Genomic DNA, 20,493 nt, shown 5'->3' on the forward strand with positions numbered 1-20,493 from the left:
CCAGCGGTGCTGGTGGTAGCAATGGTGATCGTTACCACTCACGCAGTGCTTTCTCTGGGCTGGGCAGACTTCTGAGGGCGTTGGTTTTCGCAAATCTCTTCCAACACTGTTATGAACAAACCTTATTTTACACAGGGAGGTCAAGGTAAGTCAGCCTTTATGTGGCAGAATTTGAACCTCAGACATTCTGGGTTTATATTCTGCACTCTCGACCACTACCCTACAAACCCTAAAACTTTGTGTTTTTTTCTGAGTTTCCAACAGTCTCTTATTGTTTATTTTAAAGATATATTTACTACTTATTAGTTTCAAGTTCTACTCCATTTGTGAAGAACTTCTCTTGATGTGCTCAAATATATCAGCACTAAAAATACATCCTGAGCTCTGATCTTTGCTGGGCTGGTTGTTCTGCAGATGTGCTTCCAGTTGGCATCCTGCAATCTCCCTCTGTACCATCCTGGGGTTCTCGTCACCTCTCTCTTATTTGGAACCTACTATTTCCAGAATGTTAGATCATATTCTTTCTGGTTTTATTTCCTCGTTTTGGCCATCCAAACATCCTCTCAGAACATCCTCTCACCTTCCTGAGACGAGGGAATGGGAAGTAAAATTTTTGAGCCCCTTGCATCTAAATATGTCTTTATCCATCTCCATATTTTATACTTCGGCTGGGTATAAAAGACTAAGATGGCAATCTGAATATTGAAGACATTCCTCCATTGTCTTTTAGCTTCCACTGTTGCTGTTGAGAATTGCAAAGCTATTCTGATTCTCATTCTTTGTATTTGATCTACTTTTTCTCTATCGAAACTTATAAAATCATCTTTCTGTCTCCAGGGTTCTGAAAATCAGTAAGGATGTGCTTTGATGGGGGACTACTATCATTTAATGTGGCCCAAACTTGGTGCATCTTCTCAGTTTGCAACTCAAATCTTCAGTTATGAGATATTTTCTTGAAATATTTATTTAATTCTACTCCCCCCACCACCATTTCTCAATTCACCCTCTCAGTGAATTTTATTTGAAGTTGGCCCTTCTGAAGTTGGTCCTCTAGGTTCTTTTGTCTGTTGTTTTTTTTTTAATCTTTCTCCCCATTTGTAATCATGGTCATTTTTTTTTAAGATTTTATTTATTTATTTGACAGAGAGAGACAGCAAAAGAGGGAACATAGCAGGGAGAGTAGGAGAGGGAGAAGCAGGCTTCCCCACTGAGCGGGGAGCCTGACGTGGGACTCAATCCCAGGACCCTGGATCATGACCTGAGATGAAGGCAGATGCTTAATGACTGAGCCACCCAGGTGCCCCGATGGTCATTGTTTTGTACTTCCTGAGAGCATGCCATATCTTCATCTTCCACCTTTCTAGTATGTTTTTATAAAGTAACTTTCTATTAAATATAGCAAAGTGCACAAATAAAAAGCATTCAACTGTGTGAATTTTCACAAAGTGAAAACACTCATGTAGCCAGCAGGCAGGTCTAGAAAGAGAACATTACCAGATGCCATCCTTGTGCTTTCCTCAGGCACTACCATCCCTAAGGAAACAACTATCCCTTTTCCTAACATTATAAATTAGCTTTACCTGGTTTTTGAACTTCATACACGTGGAATCACACAGAATTATATTCCTTTGTGTCTGGCTTTTTTCACTCAATGTTATGTTTATGAAATTCATTTATCTTGTGTACATTCTCATATCTGTATGTTATTTTATTGTATGAACATACCACAGTTCATTTGTCCATTCTGCTGTTGATAGGTAACTGTGATCATTCTTGCAGGTGTCTTTTGGTAAACATATGTGTGTATTTCAGTTGGGTATATGCCTAGGAGTAGAATTAGGGAGTATATTCAACATTAGTAGATGTTGCCAGATGGTTTTCCAAAGCAGTTTTAGCAACTGCTACTCCATGCAGCAGCATGTGAGCATTCTGATCACTTAAATTTCCCACCAATACTTGGGATGTTAGTATGTTTGTTTCTCACTTTAGCTACTCTGGTAGGTGGTATATCATGGTGGTCTTAAGTTGCTTTTTCCTGAAGTTGAGCACCTTTTCATACCCATTTGAATATTCTCTTTTGTAAAGTGATTATTCAGACCTTTTGCCCAATTTCCTATTGGTTTTTTATCTTTTTTTCTTGTTCATAGATGTTCTCTATATGTTCTGGTTACAAGTATTTCACTGGAGACAAGATTGCAAATATTTTTTGCTATTCTATGGCTTGCCTTTTGCTCCTATGATGATGTGTTTTCATGAACACAAGTCCCTAATGTTAGCATTGTCAAATAAATCCATCCAGTGTGACTTTCCTGGTATCCTATTTTAAATTTATGGTTCTCCAGCTATTCTGTGGCCAGTGCGTTCCCCCAAAGTATAATATTTCCTTTCATCCCTCTGAGGATATTAATGATTTTTTAGTTTTCTTTCCATGTGCAGCCTCTGCACCTTCCAGGTGCCCCTTCCTGTCTGCTCCCATCCCTGTCAGTCACTTGGTGGGTTTGTTTAAGCATCTGTGACTCTCAGTTGTCTGCTAATGTGTGAGTCCTTTGTGCCCAGTGGGATTCACTGTGCTGGGGTGGGGGATGAGCTGTCTGGGGTGGGGAGGTCCCTGTTTCTAATGTAGTAAGGCCCTTCCTCTTGGCTTCGTTCCAATTCACCAAAGACATACTTCCAGACTTGTTCCTGGAGACCAAGTCCTGGGGCCACATTGGGGAAGAGGAGCAAGAGTCCCGAGTCAACCAGTTGGGGTCCTCCAAAACATGGACATGTTTTGCTTGGCCTCTCCAGGGAACAAATCTCCAGCTTTCTGTTAGACAGGGGGAGGATGAGTCCCCGTCTATGAGGAACGGTGGATAGGATGAGCATCCAGATTTTAAACCATCTTCTAATGCATAGCCCACTCTCCTTTCCTTCTGAGGGCCAGGATCTTCCCAATTTTTGAGGCTTTGGGGATTTTGCACTGTCTTTTCTCTTGGACTTCCTCACTGCTGGCTTATGATTTGGCTTTCCATGTTCGGCTAAGTCAATTTCTATTCATCACTGCTTTCTAGCTTCTGAAAATGTGTTGTTGTCTCTTTTTCTCTTCTCTTTGTAGGTTTGTGTTTCAAAAATCCCTTCACATGGTTTTACTGAGGTTGGTGGAAAGAGCAAGTGTAAATGTAGGTGCTTGATTCACTATCTTTAACTGAGAGTCACTACATTTAGTTTCCTAATTTATCCAGAATTTGTGTGTGTGTGTGTGTGTGTGTGTGTGTGTGTGTGTGTGTGGTGCACTAAGAATATAGGATCATGTATATTTTTCCAAAGAGATATCCATTTGTTCCAAAACCACTTATTGTATTGCTCATTCTCTCTGCACTGATTTGAAACATTATTTCATTATACTTGGACAATTTTCATACTTCCTCAAGCGTGCCAAGTGGGGTCCCACATGGGGCTCCACCACAGCTGGTCCTATGCCTAGAGTGTTCTGTTCCCAAATGTCTGTCCAATGTACTCTCTCTCTCCCTTAAAGCCTTCGTGCAATGTATCCTGACCAAGGAGGGCTCTGCACACCACCATTCAGTCTTGGTATTGGGAAATCTCATCATGAAATGGCTAAGGGCATAGCTGTTTCAGTCTGAAGACCTATATCATTTTCCTTTTCTTAATTCATTATTTTTACCCTCCATTTTGATGATTTTTATTACAGGACTGTTCCCACATGGAAGTGGAAAACTCTGTGATAGCATTAGTGATTTTTGGCCGTTAGATTTTCATCTTCTGGTCTTCAGTTGAACATTCAAATTCCCACTCTGCGTACCTGATGGCCAAGACTGAGGAAGTCAGGCTGGAGGACGGATGAAGGAGGAGTCTGAGAAGTTCTGAGATAAAAAGACCTTTAATCTCCTTATAACCCCATGTCTCCCAACTTGTTTGACCATGCAGAAATTTTTACTTTTCTTCTAATATTTTGCATATCATCTCACAGAACTCATGTTCTGCAGTATACAGATTTTTAAAACTGGCCCTGTCTAACAGTAATGATAGGTTCTCAAATACTTTTAAAGAACAAATGATTTCCCCTTCGTCAATTTGTGAACCTCTTTCAGAGAGGTAATAATTTAAACTAGTTTTGGTCACTTATATTCCAGGATGAATAAAGTAGTTAATGAAACTGGACTAAGCATCTCAGCAGAAGGAAATCTATGAAATGGGAACCTGGCCAAGGACACAGACTCCTGCAAAAACATTATCCTCCGATCATGGGAATTTCTTTTAAGAAAGCAAAATATATATGTGTTCACATGTAGACTTCCAAGCCAATTTCAGAGTTGAAGCTTAAAGAAAACTGGTGGTGGCCATGTAAGATGTAACTTCCAGGTGACAGGGCAGGATGGCAGGCCTGAGCTGAGAGGTGGTCCGTCATAGTCACGGTCATGCTCTCTCTAAAAGAAGAAAGCATTTTGTCTTTCAGATACCACAGCTTATTATTATTCCCAAACTGAAAGAAACCCACATTTGCTCCAGGGGACATTAGACTTCCTCCCTAAATTGGCTTTCAGTTTTCTTATTTCAAATAAAAAATTTGATTCTTTAAAGTAACAATAAAACCTCAGGTTTTACATTTTTATTCTTATTATAACCAGATGGGAGTTACAGATCTTTCTTGTACACATCAGAGACTGAAGAGAGGGTGTCTGGTTAATCTCTTAGGTAGATCTCATAAATCCCCTGGCTTTTCCCATGAGTGAAAAAAGTAATGAAATAGATTAGATCCAGTTACATGCTGTAATGTAAGAACTTTCACCTTAAGCTCTAAAACTTACGGGTATTTTTAATAGACAAAATTCATGTCTTCAGAAATTGAAGCTTCACGATCAGAAAACTACTAGATAAAAACATAAACAAACAAAAAACCCTATATGTGTCTTTGGCAAGTGATTTTGCCTTGATTTACCTCTCCAAGGAATCAACTGTAGTCACAAAGATAAGCTGTATACAACCCCCACTGATCCAGTGACATTTGGTGTCCCATGACATGGGACAAACTTGCCTTCAATGGTATTGACCAGAATTTATTGATCAAATTTAAGTGCCATAAAATTACTTCATCAAAAATTCATTGTGTAGGAGTGGAAACATTTCGGAACAATTCCAATTATTGTTAATAGAGGTTGGGGTTATGGAAGACAGTAACATGATTCATTTAATTCTTTATTTTTTACATTCCTTGTATTGAAGTGCCCTCACAACACCCTCTAAGCAGACCATGATGGAAGGAAGGTTTTCACAAAGCTTGCATGGTTTTGTAAGAAAAGCACCAAATTTGCCACAATTTCTCCAAAGTGATTGGCAATACCAGGACGGAGTTCCAATTATGTGAAAGCAAATGTTTGTTTGTTTGTTTGTTTAAATTGTTAGCATCCAGACTATCTCTGAAATAACCATGTCAAAATACTGGAATATTTATTTTTTAGGAACTTTCCGAATGTCAGGAACACCAGGCTAAGAAGCAAGCCCAAAGGCTGGAGTAAGGACACCAGGAGCCCAAGGGGGTGTCTTGAGGGACCCCTAGTTTCCTTCTTCTGGCCACACAGTGTGTGGGTGACCTTAACCGCTGCATCCTCCTTCCCCACCGCCAGCACTACTAGTCCTCTACCAGGGCTTGAGGCAGGACTGACCATTTCTAATTGTCTCAAGTACCTTAATAATGTTATACCTGGTTTTGATAAGTTATTAAATATTTATCTAACAAGGAAGCAAAGTTAATGACTATCATATCAACTTTAGTCCCCTCTTTTTTGTTCAAGAAGAAGAAACTGGGGCCCAGAGGGCTGCAGGGGCTTCCCGACCAAGCCTCTATTCCAAGATGAAGCCCATCATGTCTTCCTCATAATTGGATTGGTGAAGACCTATTCCATTGGTCCTGGAATCACTGGTACTTTCTCTTTCTGCCTGAATCAAAGGAGTCTCTTGTTAGTGCCTAGTACCTCTTGATGAGTTTATCATAACATCCTGTTTTCCTATATTTGTAAGTCCCTAAACACCACCAAAAATCCTTACTCTAAATTGGATGAGCTGTCGCATGTTGGCCTTTTGGCTAAGGTCAAATGTAGCATCTGTTCTTATTAGTTTAAATCTGATGTTTTTCTATCGCTTTATGGGGTGTGGTGATGCATGCATTAAAGGAAAGATGGCACTAAGAAGATACTTAAAATTGCATTTTGAGTTTTTAAAAAAAGATAACATCTTTTTTTGTAATGTTCATTTCCATGTGATAAGAGTGCTGATTGCTATATGGTGGAAGAATGTTTTCTCTCTCAAATCTGCACAAGTCAGTCTTGGTGTCGTAATGACAAGTCCTTCCACTCAACTAGATGTTTCTAGGTATTTAATCATAAAGACTGTATTAGAGATTAAAACAATCACTATCGTGCCCACACTTGGGATGTTGTGATCCTACTGATAAAAATAATCTAGCTCTTCACACCTGTTAGAATGGCCAAAATCCAGAATACTGACAACACCAAACACTGGAGAAGATGTGGAGCAACAGGAACTCTCATTCGTTGCTGGTGGAAATGCAGACTGGTGCAGCCGCATCGGAAGAGAGTTTGTTTCTTACAAAACTAAACATCCACTTACCATAGGATCCAGCAATCACGCTCCTTGGTAAGTTAGTCAACGGAACTGAAAATTTACATCTACACAAAAGCCTGCACATGAGTGTTTATAGCAGCTTTGTTCGTAATTGCCAAGGTTTGGAAGCGACCAAGACATCCTTCAGTGGGTGGATGGATGAATGAACTGTGGTGCATCCAGACAAGGGAATGTTATTCAGCACTATGAAGAAATGAGCTATCAAGCCATGAAAAGACATAAGGAAACTTTAATATATGTTACTAAGTGAAAGAAGCCAGTCTGAAAAGGATGTGTACTGTATGATTTTAGCTATAAGACACTCTGGAAGAGGCAAAACTATGGGGAGAATAAAGAGATCAGAGACTGGGGAGAGGGGAGATGAGGGGTGGAGCACAGAGGATTTTTAGGGAGTGAAACTACTATGACACTAGAATGGTCGATACGCATCATTACACGTTTGTCCAAACACATGGAATATACACCACCAAGCATGACCCTGACGTGAGCCACGGACCTGGGTGATATGATGCGTCCATGCAGATCCATCCAATGTAACAAACACACCATCTGCTGGTGTGTTGATGGTGGGGGTTGTGGGGAGGGGACAAGGGTATGGGGGGAACCTCTGTACTTTCTGCTCCATTTTGCTATGAATCTAAACTTAAATCTCCAAAAAATAAAGTCTATTAAAAAATATAGTTCTTTACTCCAATTATTGTTGATATTTTAGCATCACAATACACAGAGGTCCCCTGTTTCCTTCAAAAGAGTTATGCCTCCCTCTGTTTTTCTCATTTCTCCTGCACTCTGGTCTTTCTTTCTAACACTTCGCACATCTACTAAACTTGAAATTTTCCCGGTTAAGTGCTAAGTGGGCAGTGTTCCTTGGCCGCAGATTTAATTTAGGTCTTAATCAGTAAAGCTGGCAGAAGAAAGGAGGCACGTTAAACATTAAGAATGATAAGGAAGAAGCAACAAGTGAGTGGTGGAAGCTCTGTGAGAACTGCGGGATAACATTTTCCATGTAGAAATGTCTGCCAGAATTGGCCCAGTGACTGCTCTCCAGCCCGCGAGTCCCCAGTGGGCTACCCCAGTTAGCACCTGTGCCCTTGAGGGCAGTCCCTGGGTCTGCTCGCCCCTGCATCCATGGCTGTCCCCACAGGCTTTCTTCAGACGCAGCCCCCACCTCCCTGTCCACTGCCACCCCGTCTTCCCACCAACCGCAACACTTTGGGACCAGGAGCTTCTCCACCACGCGGGCCCCCATTCCCATCTGGTCTCCAGGCCACAGTTCCAGTGGTCCTTCCAATGCCTGAATCAGAGAATTTGTTCTCCATGCCTCCCTCACTCCTACCACCTCAGGGTCCCCACAATCTGGCCACACTTTCCTGGCAGGGGACCCATGCAGGGTTGGGACTAGAAATCCCTAATACCTTTTGCAGGTCTGAGACCAGCAGTACAAGCAAACTGAGTCACAGGTTTGAGGGTGGAGAGCCCCAAGTTCGTGTAGACATCCTCCGAGAGATGGTCTGAGGGCAGAGAGCCCCAGGTTGGTGTAGACATCCTCCAAGGGATGGTCTGAGGGCGGAGAGCCTGAAGTTGGTGGTGCAGATGTCACCTGAGGGACTGTCAGCTCTGACTGCCATGCCGATGGTGTCATGGACAGGGCTTGTTTGGTTTGGTTTGCCTGCATTGCCTTCATCCCCCTCTGTCAACACCCTAGATCCTGGTTTCTATTTGGGAAATTCCTCTTCTCCTCTGGGTATGTCTTGGTGGGACTGCAAATCTAAAGGCTCTGCTCTCCCACTTGAGAAGCCATTGGGTCCTTGCAGCAGAGTGGTCAGTGGTAGGCATGTGCCATGATGGTGGCCAGTCCGACCCACCCCCTGGGATTCTGCACCCAGGGGACTAGTGCAAACAGAAGACGAGGGTAAGGGTCCACCTGTTCCAGAAGCAAGTGGTTCTTGGTGCCCTGGCTCCCACAAGGTTTCTGATCCCAGTTCCCCAGTCTTCCGTGGAGTGTCCCACATGCTCGAGTGGTTCCCCTATTCCCAGGTCAGCTGATGGGGGTCCTGTGCTTGTAAAGGGGGTCAGCAGCACAGTCTGTGGGCTCCCGGGCTGTGGGCCACGTATCTGGATGCTGTCTCCATCATGGATCCAGGAGCCCATTTCAGCACAGAGTGGTCCAGAGACCTCATCTCATATCAAGTCACTACAAACACAGAAAAGGCAAAAGAGAAACCAAATTAGTTGTTTCCATGAGTCGTGGTTAATGAAATCTGGTGAACCTTCCCGGACACCCTTGTTACAACAGCAGATGCCTTGTCAGAGACACGCTGTGGTCGCATGGGTCACAGGCTGTAGCGCGCTCCTTTCTGGTTGAAATCGTCATTAATAGGCTGTGGCTGTCACTACGTGGGGTGGAGGAGGGACCACGGGCCACACCTGACAGGCCTCCATGGATGGCTGCCTGAGTCCCACCTCATGCCAACGCCCCGGGTGCTCTCTGTCCACACACGGAGCCCACCTCCAGCACCCCACGGAGCTGCTGCCCACCATCTGCCGGCATGACCACACTCGGACCATGTCCCAGCCAGGGCCTCAGGGAAACACGGCCCCAGAAGAGAATGACTTGCAGGAAGTGGACTTTTCCTCTTGGCTCCGTCCTCCTGGGAGCTACTCAGCAGAGTGGTCCATGCCTCGGCTGGCTGCTCTCTGTCAGAGCATGTCTGTGTCTGTGGGGAGGGTGTTTGGGTTCACGACTGTGTCTGGCTCAGAGAGGGCCGTGTCTCATCACTGTGTACCCCCCACCCCCCAGCTCTGCCATTGCCAGCTGTGGCCTCCCACTACGGGCTTCCGTACATCGCCGTGTATGTGTGTGTGTGCATGTAAGTGTGTGTGTGTATGTGTGTGTGTGCCGGGAACAGACCCACGTGATTTCAACTCTAGGCAGGACCCTGCACCAGCCAGGAGGGGCCCCGAGGACACGAGCTGATGCCCATGGAGGGAGCCTGTGCAGCCCTCAGGTCTGGGGTTACCACGGCCAGCCCTGCGCCGGGCCGTGCTGTGGCATTTCCTTGACTTGTAAATCGTCTCCCTTCCCCAGACCTGAGCTTCTGATCCGTGCGATGAGGAAACGGATTTCCAGTCCCTCTGAGGAGCAGGCTGGCTAGGGTGGACCAGCCACCCTGTTTCCTTGGTACGGATCAGCCATTCTCAGCCCAACCCACCCTGGTGATACCCAACATGGAATGAGGCAGTCGGCTTCCATATACAATTCTTCCTAAAGTAGCTTCCTCCTCCCAGGTTCTGTGAGCGTCTCTTAGCAGGTAGAGTGAGGGCACTGGGCCATGGCTAATCCTCGGACTCTGACCATCTCTGCTCCACCAGGGGCCCTTCCCGGAGGGGCGCAGCTGGTCCCCGAGGGGCTGAGTTGATGCTGGAGTACAGCACGCGATGGGCAGGAACAAACGGGCTCTCAGAAAGGAACAGACTCCTTTTCTAAACCAGACAGACACGGCAGTTAGAAGATTTTGTGCAATAGACGTATTGATCCCAGACAAGGTTGAATGAGGGATTAAGTGCTCAGTTACGGGTTGGGAGCTTCGGCTCCAAATCGGCCCCTTCCATGGAAAGGCATGAAGCCAGGGGAGAAAGGCGCTGGGCCCTACCCTGCCTCAGAGAGGGTGGGTGAGATGTGCCTTCAGCTCAGGCGAAAACAGACATCATCATCCTGTAAACACCGGAGTTCTTTCAGCCGGGTTTTGTTAAGTCTTTCGACACGTCCGCCGTCACAGCAACATGGGCTGAGCTTGTATGGCTCGTCCCCAGTAGCATGCAAGTTGGCTCTTTTTTTTTTTTTTTTAAGATTTTATGTATTTATTTGACAGAGAGAGACACAGTGAGAGAGGGAACACAAGCAGGGGGAGTGGAAGAGGGAGAAGCAGGCTTCCCGCGGAGCAGGGAGCCCGATGCGGGGCTCGATCCCAGGACCCTGGGACCATGACCTGAGCCGAAGGCAGACGCTTAACGACTGAGCAACCCAGGCGCCCCGAAAGTTGGCTCTTTCTTCATATATGATTCAGGCACCAAGTACATCTTTCAAATCCTTGGTTTTTGTGTTTAAAGACATTTCCATAGCTTTTAGTGTGCTTAAGTATACTTCCATTTCACTAAGTTGAGTATTCCGTGATAATATTCTAAAACAGTTGCTGAGAACGGCATTCCTTTGTTATCATGTAATAGTAACTTAAAAAAAAGTCACCTCCAATTGCCACATCTATTGGAGAGTTTTGGAGGACATGAGAAATATTTCTGTCTACAGCATGCACTTAGAGTGGTGAATCTTTAAGAAAACACAATTTTCAGAAAACCACCCCTCCTGCCTAGACCGACGCTTTGGGATCGGTTGGCCATCAGTATTCAGGAAGAGATATTGATTACTGATTTTAACTCACGTCAGCCAACATTGTCCTGTCAGCATGCACACACTCAAGATGCATCAAGTTTTTTATTTACTTAGGTTTTAAACTTACCTGTTGACCATTTTGGGGTCTATAGTTCTGTTAGAGGTTTATGTAGGCACCACCCCAATCAGGACACAGAACAGCGTTCCATAATTTTTGGTCCCATACATGAATAAAAGGCTTGTCTGGCAAGCGACCTCGTGGGATGGGCTTCTTTCACCGGGCAAAACGCCTCAGAGATTCCTTGGTGTTTTTACATGGACTGAAGTTCATTCTTATCTAATGCTGAGGCGTGTTCCATCTTGTGGGTTCCATCTTGTGGGTTTATCTGTTCGCCTGTTGAAGGACGTTCGGGTTGTTTCCAGTTCTTGATGGTAATAGAATGGGCTCCTGTAATGGTGTTTGTAGAAGATTTTGTGTGAGCACACGTTTTTATCTCTCCTGGGTAATTTCCCAGGCCTGGGGTTGATGGTAACTGTCTGTTTACCTTCCTAAGACATGCCGGGCTGGCAGGCTGGTGGTTGGGGTGGCTGTGCCACTCAGCATGCCTCCCTGTGGGCTACTTTGCATTTTCCCTTCCCTCTTCCCCAGGTGACTAGGGATTCACTTTCTTTTCATTGTGATTTTTCTCCCCTCTGGGCACCTTTGAAGATTCTCCTCTGTACTCAGTTACTGGAGTTCAGAGTTTGAGTGTGATGGGTCTGGTGGGAACTTACTACCACCATCCTTACTCACCTAGCATCAGGTGTCATTTTTAAATCTATGGACTCACAGCCTTTGATTTTGGAAAACCCCAGCTTTCGTTTCTTCAATTGTGTTTCTTCAGAGTTCACTTCCGTGATGTTAATTCCATGCGTCAGCGTGACTGGCGGGGTTGGGGGGCCTGGCTGACACCCTGGGTGTATTTCTGGGTGTGTCTGTGGGAGAGCAGCAAGGCAGTAGGATGAGCATTTGAATCAGGGGACTCAGTGAGGGGGCCACCCTCCCCCGGGTGGGGCTCGTCCAAACTGTTGAGGGCTTGAAGAGAACAAGAGGCAGAGGAAGGAGGAATTTGCCTGTTTTCCCTGCCTCACTGCTTGAGCTGGGACCCAGGCTTCTCCTGCCCTCACACTGGGGTTTACACCATCAGCCCCCCTGGTTCTGAGGCCTCCAGGCCCTGACTTACAGCACTGCATCCCTAGGTTTGCAGCTTGCAGACGACAGACATGGTACTTCCCGACTCCATCATTGTGTGGACCAATTCTCCATGATAAATCTCCTTTATGTCTGCATCTATCTACCAAGCTGTCCGTCTGTCTGTCTGTCTATCTGTCTGTCTATCTATCCATCTCCACTAGTTCTATTTCTCTGGAGAACCCTAATACAACTTTATTCTTTCCTTCAGACATTTCTTTAAATATACATCATCATCTCTCTCTCTCTCTTTTTTTTTCCCCCTGATTTCCATCTCTTTATCTCTGCTCTGTTCTAGGAGATTTTCTCAGCTTTTTTCCCCTCTAATACTAAATCTCTCAATTGTGGGATATATTCTCTATTTAGTCCATATTCTAAGACCTTTAGTTATCAAGATACCTGATTTTTTTCCATACTCTTCAATTCTTTTTCCTGTGTTTTCTGGGGGGTTTTTTGTTTTTTGTTTTAAGGTTTTATCTATCTATTTGACAGAGAGAGAGAGCAAAAGCAGGTGGATGGCAGGCAGAGGGAGAGGGAGAAGCAAGCTCCCTGCGGAGCAAAGAGCCCTATGCAGGGCCCAACCCCAGGACCCTGGGATCATGACCAAGCCGAAGGCAGACGCCCAACCAACTGAGCCACCCAGGTGCCCCAACTCTTTTGCCAGTGTTTTTATTTTAAACGTTCTTGTCCATGGATGCCATGTTCTCTTCTATCACTGCAATGATTTAATATCTTTCTCAGGTGGCTCTAGATTCCTACGTAAGGTTTTCCAGCCTGTGGTTGATGGGAATGCCACACAACCTATGAGCTGTATGCAGCAGACCGGGGTTATCTGTTTTTCATTACACTGGACTTTCTGATATGTTTTGTAATTCTTGTGTGTGAGCTTATCTCCTGTGGGAATTTTACTTCTTGGATGCCCTGAGTCACGGTTGTCTCCCTGTGAAGCAATTTCACCTGGACCCACAGGTACGTGACTCCCAACCAGACCACAGATTAATGCCCTGGCTCTGGGCTCTCTTGCATGATGCTGAGTCACCCATGCTCACGTGCAGCCTGCTCATTTCCACCCATGATCCTGGTGCATAGAGATTCCATCTCCTTCTACTTGGCCAGCCCTGAGCCTGTTTTGGGTCCTGAATATATGACTCTCCCAGCCTCACTGCTGTTTCTGCGTGACGTTGGGCCCTACCCTTTCTCTGGCTTCAACCTCCAAAGAAGAATTTTTTAAGGGTATAGAAAAAATGAGGGAGAAATGAACCCATAGATTTCAGTCCCATGTTTGCTAAAGACATCCTCTTTTTAAAAATGTACATCCTGGGACGCCTGGGTGGCTCAGTTGGTTGAGTGTCTACTTTTGGCTCAGGTCATGATCTCAGGGTCCTGGGTTGGAGTCCCGGGTCCAGCTCTACATTTAGCAGGGAGTCTCATTGCCCTCTCCCTCTGCCTCTCCCCCAACTCATGTGCGCGCGCTCTCTCTCTCAAATAAGTAAATAAAATCTTTTTTTAAAAATTGCATCCCATTTAAAAAATACTTATACATCATAAATCAAAAAATGCTCAAATCCCAGACATACTCCCAGCAAAGCAAGCTTTGGTAGATTGTTGAGTTTTGAAAGAGAACAAGGAGCAATTGTCACAAGAGGATGACACGCACTGAAGATACCCGTTTCCAAATAAATGTCTACGTTGTTTAAATTACTAACTTTTTCATGTATTTAATATTTTCACATTCCAAGAAATGTTAAAATCTTTAACACCTTTTCTGTCTTTAATTTCTATTTATGAGAACAAGATGAGACACACAGGACTAGAGCTGGATGGGCTAACCACAACTGGCAAAGGTCATGGGAGAAAACTTACAACACAGACATGTGCTCGTGAGCTCTGGGCCTCTCGGTGGAGAGTAACAGACGTGCACCTGAGGTCCTGAGAATCTGGCTTTCCCAGCAGCTTCAGTTCAGCAAACACGTTTGGAGTCTGACTCTGGTTCAGATACTGTGTTGAGGTGGGGGCAAAGAAGCGCCTGCCAGGAGCCCCTGCTCTCAGGTGCCCCTCCCCCCGCCCCTGCCCCCCACCCCCGCCCCACATCCCTGTACCCTCCCCTCCCTTTTAACTGGCTTTGTTGGCTTTGAGGTCCAGCTCAGGTCAGCTGCTTCTGCCTGGCTCAGGGAAGGGGGCTGGGGACAGAGGAGTACGTGTGTGACAAATGCAGGATTAGAACTTGCATGTCCCCCATTAGCGGTGACTGTGAGCACATCGTTCAACCTTTTCATTTCCCCACTTCAGGATATAATCCTAACAAGGCTTAACAAGACCACAGTATGCTTGTTTTAGGTTGCAGGCAGGGCATATCAGTCAATCTGAAAAGTGAGTTGATCTTGCCGAGTCTTCTCCCTGTTTCCCCCCAAAACAAGCAGCACAGGCCTGCCCAGCAGTAGCCAGGGCTGGCCCCGGGAGCTGCATCTTCATCTTTGGGAAAATTCAGGAACTTATGCCATAGCCCATACTCCAAAACAGCTTTTTAAAATTCTGAATTAATATCTTGTCAAAGATGTTGGCGATGCTTAAAATGAGGTGCTAATCATTGCATTTATGAAGTGACAAACTTAGTAAAATATATCATTGACAACTTAATAAGAAAGTTGAGGGTTATTCAATCTAAAGGTGACTGGGTTTGTAGCTATGAAGTCCCCGTCCCCCGACATGAGACCCAGGCACACAGTGAACAGCATCCCCACAAGGTCAAACATCAATGAGCAGGAAGGGAAACGCACAGCATTTTCCAGAGAGGTTTCCAAGAAGCAAGAGAACAAATGGTATGACTTTTTGCCATGCTTCTTAGGTTGATAGTCTCTCCAGGTAAGTCACACTGAGTTTGAGAGCAGTGAAGAAGCTCAGAAAAAAGCAAGGGAAATCGGAAAAACTCCCCTGCCTTTTTCCACCTCCACTTCTGCATGCCGCCCCTTGGCCCAAGCCCACAGGAAGGCACCAGGGACCTACAAGAAGCTGCTAGAATCCAGAGGCTCGAACATACTGTGGGTAAAACCCCTTGAAGTTTATGGCAGCTGAAAGGTCCGTGCATCCCTTCCTACCACAACCCTGGCACCTGCCACTGTCTACTGTGGAGTGTCTTCCTTGATAACACCCCTCAGAGAGCATGTTTCAGACCTCCCATTTCAGAGCAATCTCATGGCAGGCAAACTCTCTTTAAGCTACTTCCTCTTGATTTTGTCACTGTGGTTGAAATTCTCCCTGATACCTCTTCATGCACTGCAGGTGGCAAACTTTTCCTTCGTCATAGGTTCTTACTTTTTTTTTAAATTTTATTTATTTATTTGACAGAGACAGACACAGCGAGAGAGGGAACACAAGCAGGGGGAGTGGGAGAGGGAGAGGCAGGTTTCCCGTGGAGCAGGGAGCCCGATGCGGGGCTCGATCCCAGGATCCCGGGATCATGACCTGAGCCGAAGGCAGATGCTTAACCGACTGAGCCACCCAGGCGCCCGGCTGTTACTTTTAATACTAAGACTGATACTGTTATTTGAACCATCCACGGAGCAAAACACATAGAGGAAGAGACAGATCAGATAAATGATTACATAAAATTCCTTAGGAATCAAGATTCTCAACCTGAAGAAAAGGAGTACAGCTTTATAATCCAACTTAAGTAAAAACCCTAAAACTTTATATTTGTTTTGGAAAAGTGAGTATAAGCTCATAACATGATCTTTTAGGAAAAAAACACACAGAGAGAAGGAGCCTAGAATCAAGGACAAAGCAGTCATAATGAGCACACACACCACTCCCCACCTCCAGTCCCCAAATTACAGTCTCCAAAAGCTAGTTTTTACTGAAAGGAATCAGGGATCTTGAAGGAATGGCTGTTCTGGGGCACGCACAGTACAAGATGATCCTGAGACATCGGTGTTGTGGCCAAAAATAGGGACATTGCCACGACCAAGGGGCTGTGTCTAGGAGTCAGGGAGGAGCCTCACCGGGAAGAAGCCTCATGGAGAGGAGCCTCACAGGGGAGGAGCCTCATGGGGAGGAGTCTCATGGGGGAGGAGCACAGCTGTGATGCACAGCTGACAATAAACAGCTGTATTGGGAAAAAAGCAGGTGCATGAAGCTCCATGTGTGTATGACAGTAAAACAGAAGAAGGTCTTACTAGTCTCCTTGTATGTTCCCAATTACTCTGAAAATTTATAAGGAAAAGGCATCACGTATATTTCACATATATAACTTTCAAATAGACTTTCCTCTACAAGCTATATTTTAGGTTAGTAAATAGTTACACAGAGGAATTCTAGCTCATCAGTGTGGAACAAACAATCAAAATAGAAAACCACCATTTGCAGCCACTAATGAAGACATGAGTGTGGGCAGTAAATGAATGTCAAAGCCAGGAGACTGACGGGGAGCTCTGGTGTGTGGGTCAGGCTGACCACAGCTCACCCTGCCGCCGATCACTATCCGATCCACGAGACTCGGGGTGACCAGGCATTAGGGGTGCAGTAGGAACTGCCAGCACCACTTAGAGAATATTCATGCCAAAAAGCTCAAATCCAAGTCTAAACAAGCTTCTAGATCCAAACACCAGTTTATAGGAACTTGGGGATCAAAGGAATGTGTTAGTTACACTGTTAAAATCGAACACAAATGGCAACCAGACATAAGTTTTCCTGAGCAGACAAAACCAGGTTAGTCATACAAGCCAAACAGTTTAGCTTATTTTGCAAGACAAGTGAGGCTCACTTCCCTGGGTCACTTCTTGCTGGTGACCCTGAAAATCATAAGCAGAACTTAAATTGTCCCCCAAACTGATATGAGGTAACTACTGACCACTCCCCTTTCATTCAAGAACATTCTAGCATTATAACCAATCCCTGGGGAGAATGCACTTCTCCCAATATGATGGGCTTTATGACCATGCACCCTTGAGCCTCACGCCATGCTTGGTCTGGTGCTCCCGGTTTGCAAACTGTCTTTTGAGTGTGTGCACAATAAACTTTTACTAATTGCTACTTTGGTGATTCACTGGTTTTACTTCTGTTATTTCTGAATGTGGGACAACTGTGAAGATGCAATTCAGCAAGATCTAGACTGTGAGACATTGAGTCAGCCAGACATTTGGCGTGGGGAGGGGCAAACGGAGGGAAATGTCACATGTGGAAGGAGCGTCAGAGACTTATCGGCCAAATGCGCCATGGAGACCTTGAGTGGATCCTGTCTGAACAAAACAACTGTAAAAAGGTATTTTTCAAGAAATTTAAAAACAAACTATGTATTAGGTGGTATCAAGGGATTATTGTTAACTTGGAGAAATATGATAATGTATTTTGGATAGGGTTTTTTAAAGCACTTATTTTTTTTAGAGAGACAAAAATGCCACATTTAAGAGTGAAATTCTGGGATTTGCTTTAAAATGCTCCAGGAGAACATTGGGTGGCAGGGGGAATGGGAGTGGGGAACAGAGAAGACAAAACTGGCTCAATGTCATGCCTGAGGCTGGTGGTAGAGCCTTGCGGATTCACTGCATGCTCACTGTGACCTTTGTGTGTGTGTGGAAAGTTTGAGGAAAGAACACACCATTGAATCTGACCCTCTCAGCCAAAAAGATGGGAAGAAAGAAAAGAAGCAAAGAAAGGGAAAGAGGAGAGAGTCCCCGAGTGTGCACAAGGCGACGCCAGAGGGCCAGCCTTCCCGCGTGCAGACACCACCAGACACCAGACGGGAGAGCCAGCAGTCTGACACAATCTTACCCCTCCTGCCGCCTGTGTCCAGTTGCCACATCCGGACTGGCTCCTTGCCTCTGGCTCTGTGATTGAGGTGTGTTTCTCATTGCACAAGTCCTGCTGGACAAACAGCGTCTTTGATTTGTGCACTTTATGAGCCCTCACTGGTGAGTGACACCCTTTGCAAAGACTTCCAGTAAATTCCAGGGCTTCCGGGGGGATCAAGGACATGTTACAAGAGGAAGAACATGGAGAGATTGCTTACTGTTTGTTGGGTTTCCTTCGGTTGATCCTGTTTAGATACACTAGCCCCTAGCCCAGGGCTTCAGGGCCTGGATGTGGATTCTCATGGGTTCTGGGGACAATCATCAACATGAAGCCACTTCCGTTCCAGAATGCATCCACAGCATGACTGATGAAGCTGGTGAAGACTTGAGTTTGCTCTTCTTCATTTTTTTGGGTTCTTTACTGTAACTGTGATTCTTCTTTAGAAGATCGATTTGTATGACATTTTCTATGACATTTTCAGTAATTCAATACTAATAAAGCTAATAGAACAACTCTTTGTGAGTCATTGTATTGGATATTCTAATAAGAGATCTGTAAGACATGCACCCTGCCTTCAAGGGGCTGAGACAGTGGGTCTAGCCTGGGCTGGTGGTTCTCAAAGTGTTTTCCTTGGACCAGCCACAGCAGAATCAACTCGGAACACACCAGAAGTTCTTGGACCCCAGAAACTTGGGGGTGAGTCCCAGTATCTATTTTAACAAGTTCTTCAGGTGATTTGATGCACATTGAAGTTTAAGTGACATGCAAAAAAACAGGTGAGTATGGCCCCCAAACAGGAAATAAAGCAGCCAGTAAAAACTATCCCTACAAAAGTCCAGATGTTGGACTTACTAGACACAAACTTTAAATCAGCTATTATAATAAATATATTCAAAGACTAAAGGAAACCGTGTCTGAAGAATAACAGATTGAGAATAGTGTGTCACCAAATAGAGAATATAAAAAGTTTAAATGCTGAGAAAAAGAACAAATAAAATTTCCAAAGCTGAAGAGTATAATAACTGAAATGAAAACTGTGGCCACAACAGCCCAATATCTGATTTGAGCAGCTAGAAGAAGCAGCGAACTTAAAAACAGGTCAGTTGAGATTATTTAGTGTGAGAATTGGAAAAAAAAAAAAGAGCCTCAGAAACCAGAAGTCTGTGGGACACCATCAGCTGTACCAACATCTACATAACGGGGGTCTCAGAAGAAGAGGAGGGAAAGAAAGGGGGAGAAAGAATATTTGAAGAAAAATGGCCAAAGCTTCCTAAACTGAGTGGAAAACATATTGATCAACGTATTTAAGAAACTAAAAAACTCCACACAAGATAAACTCAGAGATCCACATTTAGAAACATCATAATCTAACTGTCAGAAGACAAAGAGAGAATCTTCGAAACATCAAGAGAAGGAACTCATCGTGTGCAAAGCTTTCCTCAAGAAGGTGAACTGATTTCTCCTAAGAAGCCACGGAGATCAGAGGGTAGAAGGATGATATGTCCAAAATGCTGCAAGCCTCTCACCCTAAGAAACTAGCAAAAGAACAACAAACTAAACCTAAGTCAAGCAGAAGAAAAGAAATGATAAAGAGTAGAAACAGAAATAAATAAAATAAGGAATAGAAAAACAATAGAGAAAATCAAGGAAACTGAAATTGGTTCTTTGAAAAGTTTAACAAAATTGATAATGATTTACAAAGAAAAAAAGAGTAGATTGAACTTACTAAAATCAGGAAAGAATGAGAGGACATTACTACTGATAGTACAGAAATAAAAAGGATTATAAAGGACTTGTATGAACACCATGTGTCAGTTATGGCAAGAACAATGGCTCCCTCTCTCCCCAGAGATGTCTATCCTCAATCCTCAGAATCTATGAATACGTGACCATCTACGGCAAAAGTGAATTTTCACATGTGATTAAGGGTAAGGACCTGGAAGTGGGGAGATTATTCTGGATGATGCCAGTGTGCCAATCTAATCATATACCAACTTTAAAGGTGGAAAATCTTTCCAGGCTATGGTCAAAGAACCAGATAGACACAGTGAGAAAGACCTGACCCATTGCTAGCTTTGAAGATGAAGGAAGGGGAATTTGAGTCAAGAAATGCAGGAGAACTCTGGAAGCTAGGAGAGGAAACTAGATGCTCCCCAGAGCTCCCCGAAAGGAACAGCCCAGCCAACACCGTGATTTTAGCCCACGGAGTTCTATGTCAGACTTCTAACCTACAAAACTAGAAGATGATGTATTTAATATACTTCTATACTTGCTTTAAGTCACAAATGAGTGGTAATTTGTTTTGGCAGCAATAGCAAATGAACACACTAACAAATTGGATAACCTGGATGAAATGGACAAATTCCTAGAAAGGCACCAACTACCAAAACTCAAGAAGAAACAGAAAATGTGAATAGACCCATAACAAGTAAAGAGATTGAAT

The 20,493-nt window shown here is 44.5% G+C and overlaps 1 pseudogene; it reads left to right on the plus strand.

The window, feature by feature from the left end:
* The first annotated feature begins 6,062 nt into the window (after positions 1 to 6,062).
* On the plus strand, positions 6,063 to 6,233 carry LOC112838714 (U2 spliceosomal RNA; annotated as a pseudogene).
* The last annotated feature ends 14,260 nt before the right edge of the window (positions 6,234 to 20,493 follow it).

The sequence above is a fragment of the Callorhinus ursinus genome, unplaced genomic scaffold, assembly GCF_003265705.2.
Source record: "Callorhinus ursinus isolate GAN/ISIS: 27379988/994484 unplaced genomic scaffold, GSC_fseal_2.0 scaffold28, whole genome shotgun sequence".
Taxonomy (NCBI): domain Eukaryota; kingdom Metazoa; phylum Chordata; class Mammalia; order Carnivora; family Otariidae; genus Callorhinus; species Callorhinus ursinus.